Here is a 17,431-nt window from a genome sequence, read left to right as displayed (position 1 = left end):
ACATCCTGGAAATCTCCCAATCAGGATTCAGAACTAATCACAGCACTGAGACTGCCTTGCTCACCGCCACAGATGACATCCACTCCCTCCTCAACTGCACCAAAAAAGCAGCCCTCATCCTACCAGACCTATCGGACACCCTTGATACAGTGTCCCGCCGCTCCCTATGCACCTGGCTCCACACAGCAGGCATACGCAACAAGGCCCTTCGGTGGATACACTCCTTTCTGACAGGCAGAGCACAGAGAGTCAGACTCCTGCAACACCTGTCAGAACCTACAGAGATCAGCTGTGGAGTAACCCAGGGATCCTTGTTGAGTCCCACGCTGTTCAACATCTACATGGCCTGCTCGCCCCAATCATCAGTAACTACAGATTGAACATCGTCTCCTATGCTGATGACACCCAGCTGGTCTCTCTGACTGAAAACCCCACAACGGCCAAGAAGAACTTTCAAGATGGGATGGAAGAAGTCGCCGCCTGGATAAAGGAGGGCTGCCTTAAGCTAAGCTCCAACAAGACTGACATCCTCATCCTGGGACCCTCCTCCTCAGCCTAGGACACGTCCTGATGGCCCTCAACCCTTGGATGTCCACCCAACCCTACAGACCAGGCACGCAACCCCAGCGTCATCCCTGACTCAGCGTTCACCATAACAAGAAGGTCAACTTTGCCGCCTCCACCTGTTTCCACACCATCTGACTTCTACGAAAGATCTTCAGATGGCTCCCAAGCGTCTGCCACAAAACCGTGACACACGCCAAACTCTTCCTAAATATCCCCCACCAACAACACATCACAGGTCACCTGAGAGATATCCACTTGCTCCACGTCGAGAAGAGGGTCAGCTTCAAGCTCCTCATACACGCTTACAGAGCCCTCCCCAACCTTGAACCCTGCTACCTCATCCACTGCATCACCTTTTACTCACCTGCCAGACCTATCTGCTCCCCCAGCAGTCCCTCACCACCGTACCCGGCATAAGGAAGTCCTCGGCTGGAGGGAGATCTTTCACCTACCTTGCGGCAATGTTGGAACACCTTACCTCTCCACCTCAGACAGTCGCCATTGCTACCTCAATTCAGGAAGGAACACAAGACCTGGTTCTTCGACTGAACCTTGACGACCTACCCAACACCAGATTAGTTAGAGGTGAGTTCCCACTTCAAAAAATTACTAATAATAAGCACAATGCTTCAGTAGTTGTTTATTACATATAAGAAAAGAAATCAGTTCCATAGGTTTGTAGTCCAGTTAATTTATGACAATCTTGAAGCTGAGATTAAGTTCCAAGGATCAGCAACATAATAGTCCAACCAACTAATACCAAGGTTGGAGAGAAATCAAGTAGCAATATTCGATGGAGTAACAGCCAACACGTGTTTCGCCCCTTTAGCGGGTAGGCGGGGGCTTTCTCAAGGCTGTCGAAAATATATATGAACAATATAAGTCACATACCGAGCAAGAGTATTACCAGATTGAAAGCATGCTTTCGGTGCAAGTCATGCAGGGCATGTTGTGCTCCCTCTCGGTGAAACCTATAGATATAAAAGAATAGTCCATAGCAGACTCCCCAGTGTGAGCCAAGGGCTAAAGTCATAAGAAGAATATTAAAGTAAGGCCATAAATGAGATTGGGAGAGTTCATTTTACTACTCTTTGGTTTTTAGAAAAACAAAAGGAAAGATAAAATTGTTATAGTCCTATCTTAATGATGGGTAAGAAAATGCATGCTGGCACTCGCGTGATGTTAATACATGCTGAAGAGAGGTGCATGCGAACAAATACTATTAGAGACATCCTGTGAAGAATATTAGTGTGGAAGAGATAGAAGACACTAAGGGATTGATAACATACCCAGTTCAGAACATAATGAAAAAACTTCTGACATCAATTGTCACAATTGTGGATAGAAATCTAAACATGAAAATATGTTTTGAAAACACTCATATACAAACAATATTTGCTAAATAACACAAATAAATGAAAACACCCTGATGTTTATGGTATCAAGCTTGCCCCCTTTAACCATGTCACAAATGTTTTAAACCAGCAATGTTAGATTGTATATGTATCAAATAGAAAATAGAAAATAAGAAAAAATCATGATGTAACGAATAAATATGAGTGACATGCTCGTGATTAGCTTTGCCACAAAAAGCCGTTTAATCATTAAATAGTGCTCCCCTTCTAACCAGCTAGAAACGTTTCTAAAGTTAGATAACTTGGCTAGGTAAATAGATTCCAAGCTCTCAGTAAATAAATAATCTATGAATGAAAGGAAATAATTTTACCTAATGAGACGGTGAGCAAAAGAAATACTGCCGAAAAGTCACCGGCGCGTCCTGCGTTAAATCGCTAAGACGCCGTCTGGCAGCAACGCGGTTTTCATAACAAAGCGTCCCTTCTCTGTTTCGAAAACAACGAGACAGAGGAGGGACACAGCGTGCGACGTGCAGTAGAACAGTGGCGGCCATATTGGAAGAGGTCGAAGCTGCAGCTAACGATAAGTCCCACAGGACAGTAGTATAGGAAACAGTATAGAAAGATGGGAAATTAAGAAATTAAGAACATGCACAACAAAGGGGAATAACAAAAGGGTGGAAAAAAGCCTAGGAGAAAAATAAAACAAAATTAGGGGAAAAGTTGGAGACAAAAATTGGTGAAAATAATTTTTTGGAAAAGATTATTTGAAAGAAAATTATGACAAAAGTAAGTTCAAAGCCCTGTTATGGAGACAGTAAGCTAATATCGGAAAGAGATAGACATAAGGAACGGAGATGATCAGAAAGTAATCAAAAAATGGAAACGTACCATTGAACTGCAAGTAGAGTCATGGAAAATATTCTTACTAAATGTAATCATAAGAAAGAAAGTAATTGGAGAACTAACCAGATAAGAAGGAGTAAGAGCCAAAGAAGAAACAGATTAAAGCTCGTGGTGAGAACCAGCAATTTGAAAGGGAGGAAAAGTAGTGGTAGGTCAACAAAGACCTTAACTGCAGTCCATCAGAACAACTGAAACAATACATCATTTACAATAGCCAATAGTGCCATTCATGATCCTGATTCAAGCCATTGTTCACCGTATCATATTGAATGATCATCCTGCTTTCCTCTTGACGTAGTCGTAAGTGTAGGTTACCACCCCGTGGGGACGGAGTGATACGTGTATTCCACTGAATTTGAAGGATCGTTCATTGTGATGAAATGTTTTATAGTGCTCCACTAAAGACCTACCCAACACCACCTTGAGACCCTAAGGGTGAGTAGCGCACTTCAAAAATGATTGATTGATTGATTGCTGGCCCCCCTGGTGGGAACCAGACTTTTTGTTTTTGCTGGTGCCCTGGATCCTACCTTGGGCACCCAAATCTTTCAAAGATGTTAGGGGCTGAAGCTCCTGACAACTCAAGGACAGCACCTATTGAGATTTTTACACTGCTGCTGCAGCAGGAGAAATTGTTTTACCCTGCCCTTTTCATGAAAAAAGAAAATGTTTGCTCCTACCCACCAGAGCCAAGAGCCATTCGAGCTCTGGGGTATGGGAAATTTGCTCGAGGGGCTGCAAGCCCCCTCACTGAAAAAACAAAAAAAATAACACATGGGCCTTGGTTTATGTGGTGTCCAAGGCCATAGTATGACTTAGGGAAGGTGTATCTCGCACTCATTCTCTCCATCCTAAAAAATCGCAGGTCCCTGGTGTGGGAATGGACTGGGGGGGCATCATATCTCTGTCGCCATCATAACAAAAAATGCCAGGCGCTGGGGCATGAATTCTCCAGAGCCAAAATCCACTCGAGGATTTAGGCAGTACACCCCTTCTCCTAGGATAATATAAGATCATTCTGATTCCCCTAGGCTCTGGCCCACCCTCGTGGTATTTATTTTAAAAATGGACAGGTTTAAAAAACAAATTGCATGTATCCTCAGTGAATTCACAGCAAAGTAAAACACATAAAAAAGTAAATAAACAAAAAACATTTTGACCCCAGGGAGGGTCCCTCTTTGACCCTGTCCTCCCCAGGCTTAGGAGGGCAGGGTATCTCTTCCCTGCCCTCTGTATGTTTTTTGTCACCTTTTTACAGGACAGGAAACTGAGTCAACCAGTCCTAAAATGGCACCTGCCACATCTATGATGATGTGGTGGCAGCCAATCAGATCTAGGGGGTTATTCTAACTTTGGAGGAGGTGTTAATCCGTCCCAAAAGTGACGGAAAAGTGACGGATTTACCACCAGCCGTATTACGAGTCCATTATATCTTATGGAACTCGTAATACGGCTGGTGGTATATCCGTCACTTTACCGTCACTTTTGGGACGGATTAACACTCCTCCAAAGTTAGAATAACCCCCATAAACTTGAGATCTGTCGACTCTGTAGGTCCTCAGTGGCATGAAATACATACATTCTATTTTAATTGCTCAAAAACTACTGAGTGGATTACACCAAATCACAAAAAAGCATGCTTTCTGAACTGAGACCTAAGTTTCTGACAAATTTGGTGAAATTTCGTTCAGCTGTTTTTACAACATCGCTGTTCAATTTCACTATGAAAAAGTGCTTGGGCAAAAGAGTTCTGGGTCCCCCTTTTTTGCAGCCTCCACTTGACAGATCAGCCCTGAACTTTCCAGGAAAGAGTTGAGGTTGATGAACTTTATGTTTGTAAAGTTTTTTGAAGATTCATCAAACAGCACCAAATTTAATATAGGTGGAGGGCTCGATTTTGTTTCACGTTTTGTGCAATATATGTTACTGATGCTGTGTAAGTTATGAATAGGAAAACTGTATAGTGAATTGAGTAGTGTACAGTACAATAGCGTACAGTGGTTTGTTGTAGAGTGGAGTGGCATATAGTGGAGTGGCATACAGTGGAGAGACAGAGTGGACTAGCATACACTGGATTAGCGTATAGTGCAATGGTGTACACTGAAGTGGTGATAGTCGAGTAGCATAGAGTACAATAGAGTAGACTGTAGTGTCTTAGAGTGAAAAAGCATACAGTGTAACAGCATACATTTTAGTAGGGTAAAATGCAAGGGAGTACAGTGAAGTAGCATAGACTGTAGTGTCATAGAATGGAGTGGCTAAGAGTGTAATAGTGTACAGTGGAGTGGTTTCGAGTGGAGAAGCATAGGATGGAGTAGAGTGGAGTGGTGTACAGTGGATTTGTTTACAGTTGAGTGGTGTATAGTGGAGTGACATAGGGTGGAGTGGCGCAGACTGTAAGAGTAGATTGTAAAAGTTTAGAGCAGAGTGGCAGAGAATGGAGGGGCGTAGAATGGAGTTTGGAATTTGAAACAGATGTAGCATGAAAGTGTGTGAACCGATATACATGTAATGTGTCAGGAATATATATAATGAGGTGTAACTTGTAATCTGTGGAAGTATGTGTGAACAGTGTTAATACATTTTTAAAAAACTTAGCTATATATTGTGCTGCGGTATGCTGCTAAGTTCATGGTATACTTCAGTACATGTGGTTGAGAAGTCAGTATGTGATTGACTAACAGCTGTGTTTTCGAGAGGTAAATGGTGGCCATGGACTTTTTAGCACACTTTAGCTGTGTTCTCATTCTGCATTTGTCTGCATTCTGGGTTGCAGTCGCAGTTTCAGATAAGTAGTAAGTTTTATAGTTGTTCACTACTTATTGCCATGTTATAAAAGTGGCGCCTAGTAGAGAAATGTATTTATACATTTCTGTATATTTTTACAGCAGTTTAGAGAGAATTGCGCATTTTTAAAATTTATTTTTTAAGTAGCACAGTAATTTGTAGGTATTACACAAGTAATAGTTACTTAGGCCGCAAGTTATGTTACTTGAGATAGCGATCACTGGTGAAATTCATTGTATTTTAAAGTTTAAAATAATATGTTTTGACTGACATTTTCACCTATTACATCCTTTCAACCTTTGTTGTTTCAGTGAAACTATATACAGTGGTGTAGAGTGCTGTAGCATAGAATACAGTGCTTCAGAGCAGAGTGATGCAGAGTAGAGTGGTGCAGAGTGCAGTAACTCATATGTACAGTCATGTAGTGAGCAGAGGCATACAGTAGAGTGCAAGGGCATAGAGTACAGTGGCGTACAATGGGGCAGTATATAGGGCAGTCAAATACAGTGCAGGACGTAGTTTTTAAAAAAAACATTTTAATATTACCATGGTACTTCAAGGTAGTACCAGGGTGCATACTAAACTTTCTAAAAAATATATACATCACAAAAAATAATTTTCAATACTTCTAACCAGTTTGCTAACGTTTTTTACTGATTTAGAATAAAATCAATACAAACTTACTTTGCCAATTATGTACATGGTTTACACCTCAACCCCTTCTATTTATTCCAACAACATGACTTCCTGCCACCCTATTATTAGTCCTCATTCATTCAATAACATTCTGTCCCTTGTTTTTACATGATTTGTAATTACTTCTCAAATGACCACATAGTCACTTACGTTGTATAGTTTTCTTTTACGTATAAACAGCTGAACTTCGGTCTTTCATTCTTGTTTCTGGAACTGTTAAGCAAATACATATACTTTTGTTATTATCTTTCATTTTACCAAAACATATAATCATTAGCATTAGATGTTAAATCGCATTCATCTTTTATAACCTTGACGCCTCAACAACAGTATCTAATGTAGATTTTCCTATTCCCATGACGGAAAGTCTTCATTTTATTAAAGACACGGAGGCGAGTATTATGCGTTTCTTTTCTCACTTTAATAAACAGTAGCAGTCAAGAAACATACTACAATTCCCAGAAGGCCAGAGAAGCAGAGCCAATGGGAATAAAAACGTAGTCCAACCAATGTTCACCAGTCATATTACATACATATGCATTATGACATCACTTGACTGCGAACAGCCCTCTTTTCTTGCGAGAGAGTCAATTGACATTAAACAATGGAAATATAGTAAATGAAATAAATAAGAATTGCCATGAGGAAAGATAAGAACAAAAGTTAAAAGTCCGAGATAACCATGAAAGATTCTGGAAAGTATGATCAGCAGAAAATGGAGTGATGAGTGGTGTCCTGGCAGTTTGACGAGTAGAGGAGCAAGAGTACGCCGAAGTCCTGGGTAGAAGGTTGAGTGATGGCCAATGGCGCTAAAGAAGGGGGGGTGGAAATGAACAATTACAGTTAAAATAAGTGGAGGGATAATACTCGCCTCAGTGTCTTTATTAAAATTAAGACTTTCCGTCATGGGAATAGGAAAATCTACATTTTATGACAAGACCGGAGGCTCCTATTATGCGAGTTTAATTACATTCAATGACACATTATTGACAGGTTTACCATAAAAGACTTTAAATACATTGTCATTAGACCAATCTGCAGACTTGAGAATATCCTCTAAGCGAGAACCTGCCCAAAAAGCTTTGGAAGCCATGGCCCCTCTGGAAGAGTGAGCTCCAAACATGGAAGTATCTATACCAGCCAAAGACATTAGCCATTTAACCCACTGGGCTAACCTAGCGGACGAAACAGGGTTGTGGGGTTTCCTAAATGAAATTAGTAATTGACAATGAGAGGGAGTTCTCAAATCTGCAGTCTTTAGTTCATACACTTTTAAACATTGTCCAACACATAGTTTCGGATGGTCAGGAAAATATGGGTAAAAAACTGAGGATAAATTGGTTTTGGTTTGGAGAACCACAGTAAACAAAACTCCAGATGGAGTAAATTGACGGTTAGAAATATCTAGCACTTTGACATCTGAGAGATGTTTCATTGAAACAAGGCACAATAACATGGTTAATTTTGCAGATAACTTTTTTAGAGAAAGCATGAGATTATCAGGCCATGACAATAGAAATTTCAAAACAATATTAACGTCCCATAGTTGACTGTATTTAGGTTACTCCGTTTAACAGACGGCAAATCAGAGGGTGTTCTCCAACTGGTTTCCCATTAACAAAAGAGTGATTGGAGGAAATAGCTTATCTGTACAAATTAATAGCACGGAAAGCCTTACCTTTACTAGCTTCTGCCGCTAAAAAATGTACACTAAGAATTACATCCGTTGAAACTGGATTGATGTGTTTTCCCAGACACCAGCTGTGCCAAATAGACCAGGCTGATTGATAAGCTTTCTTTGTACCTGGGGCCCAGGACTGAGAGATGTATTGTGAAACTTCTGCCGAAATGCTAGGGAAAGAACGGGATTGCCTGAGACTTTCCATGCAGAGAGAGTCAACACGTTGTCCAGAATGAGAGGATGAGGACAGACTAAAGGGTCTAGAAGCAGATTCGGGAAGGAAGGAATCAACACTGGGAAATCTATTGACAGCTCTAAAAGAGTTGGGAACCAAGCTTGTGATTGCCAAAAGGGAGCTATGAGTACTAGAGAGGCTTGTTGGCGTCTGACATGATCCAATGTCCTGCTGATCATGAGGAAAGGGGGAAAGGCGTAATTGAGGGAAAGAGACCAGTCCTGTAAAAAGGCATTGGATGCTAAAGCCAATGGATCTGGGTGCCAACTGTAGAATTGGGGAAGCTGAGAATTGAGACGAGATGCAAAAAGGTCGATTACTAATGGACCCCATTTGTTCTGTAGGTTCTGAAAATTGGAAGCGTGGAGTTTCCAATCGCTTGAATCTCGAAGATGACGAGAATGCCAATCTGCCACTGAATTCAGAAATTCTGGAAGGTACTCTGCATGAACCGAAATGTGGTTTAAAAGTCAATATTCCCAAAAGCCCTTGGCTAATTCCGCCAGCGGTTTGGATTTTGTGCCTCCAAGATGATTGATATAGCGAACCGCAGAGATGTTGTCCATTCTGAGAAGGATGTCACAACGAACTCTGTTTTTTGCAAGGCTTCTGATCACAAAGGAGCCAGCAAGCATCTCTAAACAGTTGATATGCATTTTGGACTCCTCTGACGACCATGTGCCACCAGTCGAGATTGGTGCACACCAGGCCCCCCAGCCGGTTCGGCTTGCATCTGATTCAAATACTAGATCTGGGGCTGATGCGAAGACAGTCCTTCCGTTCCAAGCATCTAAATGGTCTATCCACCATTGAAGTTCTGTGCGTGCGTCTACGTCTAAGGGGATGAAATCTGAATAGGAGAGGCCTCTCCGTAAATGCTGAATTTTTAACCTCTGAAGTGCTCTGTAGTGAAGGGGACCAGGGAAAAAGGCCTGAATTGATGAAGAGAGGAGACCTACAATTCGCGCTAACGTTATGAGAGAAATCTGAGAACTTCGTAGGATTTGAAGAATCTCTGACTTTATGGTCTTGATCTTTGCAGAGGGAAGCATGAGAGTGGCTGAAATTGAATTTATCTGAAAACCTAAGAATTCTATAGTTTGAGAAGTAATTAGGATGGATTTTTCCTTGTTTATGATGAAACCTAGCTCAGAGAGAAGGGAGCAGTTATGGATAGATGAGTTGAGAGAGAATGTGGAGATTGGCTCATTATTAAAATGTCGTCGAGGTAAATGATGAGTCTGATCCCTTGAGCCCTGAGAAAGGCTACTACCGGTTTCATGAGCTTGGTGAAACACCATGGAGCCGATGATAGCCCGAAGGGTAGAGACGTAAAATGAAAATATTGGTTTGCCCACTGGATTTGGAGGAACTTTCTGAAATGAGGGTGGATTGGAACGACTAGATACGCATCTTGAAGATCCAATCGCACCATCCAGTCCCGCTGAAGCAGAGTGTCTCTTAGGTGGAGGATGGTTTCCATTTTGAAATGGTGATATACTACGAAATGATTGAAACCTTTGAGGTTTATCACAGGACGCATCTTTTTGTTCTTCATCTGAACCAGAAAAATGGAGCTGGTGAAGCCTGATGGGTGGGGAAAGGTGGGAGAGATTGCCTGTTTTTGCAAAAAGGATTGCACTTCTGAAGAAATAAGGAGAGCCATGTCTGAGGAAGAACAAGGAAGAGGTGGGGAGTGGGTTTGGACTGGGGTTGAATAAAGTTCTATGGAATAACCCTGAATAGTGTTGAGAATCCAGGGGTCTGCCGTGATTTCCTCCCATTTTGTTAGGAAAAAACTGAGACGCCCACCTATGGGAATGGAAGGAAGTAAAAGACTTACTTGGTTGAGAAGAAGATTTTGCGTTCCTGAAGCCTCTGGAGGGGAAACCTCTGCTTCTTTGAGGATAGAACAGTGGCCTATACTCCTGTTATGAGGCGTTATGGTGTCCTCTGGAACCTTGGTTGAGGTTGGAGCGGCAGGCAAAGCGGTTCCTTCCTCTGCCGGCTCTTGCAAAAACCCGTTGGGAAAACATATTTTTCAGCGATTGCTGAGCTTTGTCCAATGACGTAAAGGTTGCCACATATTTTCTTAAATCTTTGATAAAAGAATCTCCAAATAGTGCGCCATCAGTGTGGACTTTGGGTTGGACAGATGCCAGGTTAACCAACTTTGGATCAGCTTTAGTAGTAAACCCTTTCGCCTCTCATGGGTGAGTGCAGAATTCGCGTTTGCCAGAAGGCAAAAGGTACGTTGGACCCATAGGGTCAGTTCTTCAGGGTCAATAAACGAGCCATCAATCCTGGCTGCCTCTGCAATGTCGAAAATACGGGTTAAGGGACCCAAAACATCAAGCAATTTATCTTGGCAGTAGGCCCACGCCTTATCCACTCCCTTGGGTGGATCCTTGCCCATTTTAGTAAAAAATGTGGGGAGGGGCTGATCTATGGAAGGAGTGACAGAGAGATGGCGGGATAGGGAGGGACGGGGACAATCTGATTTTAATTTAGCTCTAGTTTGTTTGTCCAATAGGCAATAGATTTTAGCGGAAACATATTGGGCAACATGATCAGCGGGAACCCACTCAGTGGAGTTGGGATGGAGGATATTCGAAGGGTCAAACATTGGGAAATCTTCAGGGTCTAGAAGGGAAATAGGGGTGGAAGGCTGGAGGGAGGTCAATTTGGATTTCTTTGGGGGAGGAGGGGAAACAGAAATATCGTCCCCAACGTCCAAAACATTGGAGTCAGAGTCCAAATGAGGTACATCATCATCCGAGTCAGGGATGGACAAAACAAACAAAGGGGCAATAATATTTTTTGATTTGGATTTATGTTTCGAACTTGATTTCCCAATGTCCACATTTTTATACTCCTTGGAGGGAGCCTTTGGAGGTACCGCGTCCTCTGCCACATGTGAGGAAGCCTCACTTCTCCTTTGCGCCATTTTCCGAAATTTTTGGGGGTTTTTTGAGGGAAAGAGGTGCTGACTGCATTCCCCCGCAGCGAGGGCCGACATGGATCTAGAAATCATGTCCGAGAAAGAAAATTCTAAATTTTTTGAAATTTTTTTTTAGGGAAGAATTTACTGCCTGCTGGACAGATGATTTAATAAAGGCAGAGAGCTCCTGCCTAATGTCATCAGCATCCTGCAAAGAGGGGGAATATCTGGCTCCATAATAGAAAAAAGGAACTGGTAAATAAGGGGTTAATGGAAAGAAAGGGCTGTAGAGGAGCTGAAGGCCCTGCCTATGGGCGTCGCCGGTAAGGCAGGAAGCAGGAAATCCCAGCCGTAGCAGAGTGAGGGCGAGGGGTACAGCAGGACGTGGACTCGAAGGCTCCGGTGGTGAGGAAAAAGGTATTTTTAAAAGAAATAGGTGTGCGCTGAAGAGGACGAATGCGTGCCACACCAAACGAGTCCTCAGGTGCTTCGGACCAACCGCGTTAGAGGAAACGTGAGGCGGTTGGAACCGAAGCGCGTGAGGCGCCGCGCGCCAACACGATGCGGCAACTTGCCGACTGGGCAAAGAAGGGACTAAACGCGCAAGAACAGCCCGTAAAACACGTTAAGAAAATAAAACTAAATATTCACACCACTAAAACATATAATATCGAAATACCACAAATATAAGTATGCACAAGTGAAAAAAGGGTACTTAACTTGACTGCGAGCAGCAAGAAAAGAGGGATGTTCGCTGTCAAGTGATTTCATAATGCATATGTACGTAATATGATTGGTGGATATTGGTTGGACTACGTTTTTATTCCCATTGGCTCTGCTTCTCTGGCCTTCTGGGAATTGTAGTATGTTTCTTGACTGCTGCTGTTTATTAAAGTGAGAAAAGAAACGCATAATAGGAGCCTCCGGTCTTGTCATAAAATTATAATTCTTATTAGCACCATTTTATCTACACTTCAAAACACTGGACCAAGTTTCATCTATAATAATAATCCTATTTGAATCTTTAGGCTGTGTCTCTATGTACGCCCCTAGTGTATTACACATGCCATGCACAGGACAAGATTAAAACTTAAATAGTCCTGTGGATTTATATTTTTTTATATAAGAAAATAATTTATCGACTGTATACTCTGCTCATAACTAATTTTTACTTGTTGTTTTTTTGAAGAGAAAAATCATCAGATCCGCAGTTTGATAATTCACTTAATTCATTATTTCTGACAAAAATAATACTTTGCATGTCACAGCCCTCAATGTAGCCCTACATTCTATCATCAAGTTACATTCGTTTACACTGCCAATGGCACTTGACGTTGTTATCTTATTTCGATGGGCGGCATCTTGACTATACTGCAGTCTACTAAACTAATTTTCAACAAAATCATTATACCATTCATGATGTGCTGGTGGAGATTATGCCCTACATCATCTCAACCCTCAACGTAGCCCCACCTTTAAACATCAGATTACATTTGTCTAAACTCCCAAGAGCACTTCATCATTATTGTCTCATTTCTATGGAAGCCATCTTGAACTACACTGCAGTTTGCTGAACTAGTTTACAACATGATAGTTATCCTGTTCCTCTTGCATCACTTATACCAGACCCAAACTTAATATCCATCACATATACCGTTTGAATTAAAATATTGTGGAAAAAACTCTCACTCTCAGTTGTTTAAAGGTAAGAGCTTTTCCGAGGCATAGTCCACTCATAATTAACATATCTCATGCTCCGCAAAGATCTAGCCAAATAAGCCTCTCTGGCTCTGATCAGTGTTTGCCTCAAATCCACTACCTAGAATGCTGACCTCACCCTTGATTAATTTGGGGTTAGGTGTTGGGCAAACCATCCATTGCTCCTGTGTTATATCGACTCCGGCATCAAGCCGGAACACCTTTCAATGCTCCTTAACATAGCCCCACCATATTACAGCTAATTGCATTCAACTGGTCTTGCTTACACTTGGATGTTCATGCCTCATTTTTATGAGCGCCATCTTGAACTGTCATTCACAAACACACCTCATTCCTTATAGAACCGTCCATTTTCATTCACTCTACTATACATTTCAAATTTATAATGAAATCAAATTTTAGTTTCCATATTCTCATTATAATGTTATCTATTTTTTACAATCACTTAGAAGTACATTTCATCTATAGATGCTCCATCGTTTACCATCACTCAAACACCTCTATATTAGATGTACAAATGCTGAGTGCCTATTACTTGAATGCTATATTTTAGAGATATTTAAATGCTAGGACACCATTTAATGTTATCATTCCAGCATTATTCAATCAATTCAGCTATTATAGTTATCTCAAGTAACAAAAATTTGTGCCGTAAGGTAGCTATAACTAGCTTTCCTGCCATGCAGTTTTTTCATCAAAATCTTTACTACAAACATTACATTGATATTATCAATGATGTATCAAAGATATCATGAGGGCTGTAATTTGTGGTTTAATTAGCAGTGCATGTTGAGGGCACCCCGGGTCATAGCAGGAGCCGGCCCTGGGGGGTGGTGGTGGCCCGGGCCATCATTGGCTGAAACATTTCAATTAGTCCCAGGGAGGTGGCAGTCCCTAGGGCTGCAGGGAGGGGTGGGACGCCCCGCATGTCATTACAAATTCTGTCCCAGGGAGGTGGTGGTCCTCAGGGCTGCAGGTGGGCTAGGCAGCCCTGCGTGTTCCATTACAAATTCTTCCTGGGCAGGTGCTGGTGCCTGGGGCTGCAGGGGGATGGGAGGCCCCCCCAATTTCATTACACATAAGCCCCAGGAAGGTGGTGGTCCCCAGGGCTGTAGGAGGGCTGGGTAGCCCCCTGCATTCTATTACAAATTATTTCCCGGAGAGGTGGCAGTCACTGGGGCTGCAGGGGGACGGCCGGCCCCCCACGTTTCATTAGACAATAGGCCCAGGGAGGTGGTAGTCTCCAGGGCTGCGGGGGGCAGGTTGTGGTGGGGCCTGGCAGCCCCCCCATGTCATTACAAATTCTGCCCCAGTGAGGTGGCAGTCCATGGGGCTACACATGGGCCGGGCAACCCCACCGCATTTCATTTAATCTCTACCATCGTAATCTAAGCCATTGTACTTGACACCACTGCACTCTATGATGCTGTACCTTACACTATTGCACTTTACTCTGCACCACTTTCAGCCATTGTACTCTATGTCACTCTAGTCTGCTCAGCACCACTGTGCTCTGTGCCCCTGCACTCTATGTCACTGTACTCTATTCTGCACCAATCTATTATAAGCCACTGCACTCTATGCCACTGCACGGTATACCACTGTATTGTATGCCACTGCACGCTTTGTGACTGCACTCTGTTCTGCACCACTCTACCACACTGCAATTTACTCCAGTCTAATCTACACTGCACCACTCTACACCATTGAACGGTACGCTGCTGTACTTTACTCTGCATCACTCTATCCTATGCCAATCTACTTTAATCGGTATCTATACACTCTAAGACAGTGCACTGTACATCATTGCACTCTACAACACTGTGCTCTAGTCTGCACCACTCCACTCTGCATCACTCTACTTTATGCCATGCCACAACACTGCACACACTTCTCTGTATGCAACTCTTGCACACTCCACTCCATTCCACACAATGCCAGTCTACTGTAACAACTCTTCTGTACACCACTCTGCTCTACATCACTCTATTCCACCCGACTGCACTTTAACATTTCCACTCTATGCTGCTCTACTCTATACCACTCTACTGTGCAACACTCTACTGTTTGCCACTCCAAGCCACTCTTCTCCATTCCACTCCACTCTATATCACTGCACTCCACTCTATTCCACTCAACTTATTCTATGCCACTCTACTTAATGTATGTCACTGTATTCTTTGCCACTTCAAGTTGCTCTGCTCCATTCCACTCCATACCACTTTACTCTAATCTATTCTACTCCTCAACACTAAATGCTACTGCTCTCCATGCAACTCCACTATATGCCACTGTACTCTACTCTGCACCACTCTACACCACTACCCTCTATGCCACTCTGCTTTAAACCACTCTACTCTATGCCACTGCATTCTATGCCACTGTACTCTACACTGCCCCACTCTTCTCAATGTCACTGTTCTATATGCCACTGTACACTATTCTGCACCATTCCACTCTATACCCCTGCATTCTATGTCACCGCAGTGTATACCACTGTACCCTACTGTGCATGACTATATTACACTGCACTATACACCACTCTAGCCTGATCTGCACCACTCTACTGCACTCTAGACCACTGCACTGTATGATGTTGCCCTCTACACTACTGTACTCTAGTCTGCACTACTCTACTTTACACCACACTACTCTATGCCAAACCATGCCACTCCATTGTACCGTATGCCACTGTACGTTACCATCCTTCACTCTAACCCACTTCACATCACCTCACTTCACTCCAATGTATGCCACTCTAGTATACACCACTCTACTTTGCGCCACTCTACTCTCCACGACTCCAAGTCACTCTACACCACTTTACTCCACTCTAGTTCATCTAGTCTACTCCACTCTACTTCTATGCCACCCTAATGTAGTCTGCAATAGTCAACTCCATAACACTCTACTCTATTCCACTCCCAGTCACCGTAGTCCACTCCACTCTAGCCACTCTACTCTACTTTCCTCCACTCCTTACTCCACTCTAGGCCACTCCACAAGACTCAATGCTATTGCACTCCATGTCACTGCACTGAATGCCTCTGTATTCTGCTCTGCACCACTCTATGCCACTGTACTCTGGGCCACTCTACTCTACACACCACCACTCTACACCACTGTGCTCTACTCTGCATCACTCTAGCACACATCATTCTACTCTAGGCTACTGCATTCTATGCCACTGCACTCTAATCCACACCATTGTACCACACTGGACTCTACACCATTCTACTCTCCTCCACCACTCTGCTCTTTGCCACTGTAGTGTACACCACTGTACTCTACTCTACACCACTCTACTCTATACTACTGCACTTTACACAGCTGTATTCTACTTTGCACCATTGCACTCTACGCCAATCTGCTACATCCTAGGCCACCACACTCTAACCCACTTTAGTCTACATCACTCTACTGTACGCCACCCTATTCCATGCCACACCACTCTACTCCACACACTGCTTCTTCATCCTACGCTAGCACACCAAACTCCACACATTACCATCCTACTCTATGCCATTCCACTGTATGTCATTCAATTCTACTCGATTACTCTACCCTACTTGAATCTACCCTACTTCACTCTATGCACACTACTACATGCGACTATGTGCTAAGCCACTCTACTCAATGCTACTCCACTCAACACCACTCTACGCCACTCTACGCCACTCCACTCCACTTTACTTTATGATACTGTACTCTACTCACTGTCTACGCCACTCTACTGTAATCTGTTTCCTATTCCTCTCTACTGTACAGAACGCACTCCACACTTGCCACTTTATGCCACTCTGCCCCACTCCACCCAATGCCACTCTACTGTACGGCCCTCTATTTCACACCACTGTGCTCTGCGCCACTCTATCACACTTCAGTCTATCTTGCTTCATGGGTGCCAGGAAAAGGAGGGTCCTAAAAGGTGTTTTCCCTACGCAATTTCCCATAGAGATTTGAGGCACAACTACAGTACGAACCGCTGAGCAGAACGCCACCAAAGTTGGGCGAAAGCTAGCTCTTGGTCCAGAAAGATCTCTTTTAGTTATTTGATGTAAATCTGTTCATTAGTTTTAGCGTTATTAAAAAACGATTTATGCATATCTAGAGACGCGGATCATTAAACAGCCTGCTACACACTGACATGACCACTTATGCAGCTACTCACTCGCTTATAGTATGTAATGTAAAGGTAAATGTATTCTATATTTGCTTTTCAGATATCTATTTGTGTAGAGGTATTGAATATGGAATGGTGAGATTAAAAAAACAGAATTATGCTTGTTGACAGCATCCATAAACTGGGCAGCAGATGGCATTTTTAGTGCAACTGGCATTTAGCATTTGCTACGATTGACCATGTCTTCCAGTTTTGGAAAAACAGCGGGGATGGTAACCATCTGGTCGATAAGTAAGGGTCCCACAGATGGTCCAGCTTCTGATGATGATGCACCACCTTCTCTTTTGCTTATCATGTGATATGTCCTTCAATAAATTGGTTTCCAGGTGTTTCTAATTAAAGGAAGTGAGTGCCATGTGAC

The 17,431-nt window shown here is 42.9% G+C and overlaps 1 long non-coding RNA gene across 1 annotated transcript in view; it reads right to left on the bottom strand.

Annotated features, from left to right (window-relative positions):
* LOC138297094 (uncharacterized) overlaps positions 1–17,431 on the bottom strand; it is a 637,371-nt gene that overhangs the window by 204,569 nt on the left and 415,371 nt on the right. Inside the window, exon 3 of the long non-coding RNA XR_011203922.1 lies at positions 6,462–6,524. This is a non-coding gene — a long non-coding RNA (uncharacterized lncRNA). The remainder of the gene's footprint in view (positions 1–6,461; positions 6,525–17,431) is intronic.

The sequence above is a fragment of the Pleurodeles waltl genome, chromosome 1_2 (assembly GCF_031143425.1).
Source record: "Pleurodeles waltl isolate 20211129_DDA chromosome 1_2, aPleWal1.hap1.20221129, whole genome shotgun sequence".
Taxonomy (NCBI): domain Eukaryota; kingdom Metazoa; phylum Chordata; class Amphibia; order Caudata; family Salamandridae; genus Pleurodeles; species Pleurodeles waltl.
Note: the sequence above shows the minus strand (reverse complement) of the source record. Positions and strands in the feature narration are given on the sequence as shown.